Raw genomic sequence first — 1089 nt, 5'->3', positions numbered from 1 at the left:
CCAAAGACTTTATACAAGTTAATCAAGAATTGAGAACAAGTGAGATACATCTCCACATATCACTTAGGGTGATGAATCCTCTCTTGACCATTCATTCACCTTCGCATGCTTCATGGTATATCCCAAAACACTCTATTTAGGTATCTCATTGCCTCCTCACCCGTAGAGGTGAAATTAAAGTATGTCATTCCCCATACAAGATGACCTAGTCTTTCAAGTTTGAGGACTAGCTGTATGATTATCACATGAGAACATATTTTATAGATAATTGAGTGAAATACCAAATGGAGTTCTCATAGCGGGGCATGTCAAACGAACTTGTCTTTTAATAAGCACCTACATGTTATCCTCAAGTATCCCATATACTTCAATTTATGAGATCGATTGCTTACTTCTTAAGCAAGGAAGAGTAACATGTACCAGTCTTTGAGCATTGTCAATACCTTGTCTTGACAATACAATGACAAAAAATAATTTTAGGAACATGGCTTTGATGCATAGTGATCTCATAATTGTAACAACTTTACAATGCTCTTACAAGGCTTTTATGTTCCATGGGCTTCATCCAATTAGTACTTAATAACTCCTTATTATTACACTAACAGGATGGAAAAGCTCTTTTACATATAGTTATGCGGTTAAGTATGCATTAAATGATAATCTATATTCCTTGACTAATCGAATTGGCTCAAGGGTCTATACCAACATTTATATAGTACATCCCTTCAACAAATGTGAGAGTTGGTAATAAAAATCTTATGTTAAGCTGTAAAAGGTAATTTGTAATAATTTTTATGCATAATTTTATTGCAAATATTAGACTACAACACTTATTTTAACATAAGATTTTTTATGCTATAAAAAGTTCCAAATTGTTGCAAGATGCTAAAAATAGTAATGTTGTAAAAAGTATAATTTTTGCAAATATTTTGTATATATTGTTATTGCAAAAATAGCTTATTGCAACTAAAACTTATATATTATGTAAAAGATATATTTTTTGTAACATTATGAACCTTCGATGGTTGATATTGATTTGGACCAAGGTACTGATATTGACAAAAGGGATGCTGGACAAGTTTGGGATTT

This window comes from Theobroma umbraticum, unplaced genomic scaffold (genome assembly GCF_002168275.2).
Source record: "Theobroma umbraticum cultivar Fairchild unplaced genomic scaffold, ASM216827v3 scaffold_25.0, whole genome shotgun sequence".
NCBI lineage: Eukaryota > Viridiplantae > Streptophyta > Magnoliopsida > Malvales > Malvaceae > Theobroma > Theobroma umbraticum.
Note: the sequence above shows the minus strand (reverse complement) of the source record.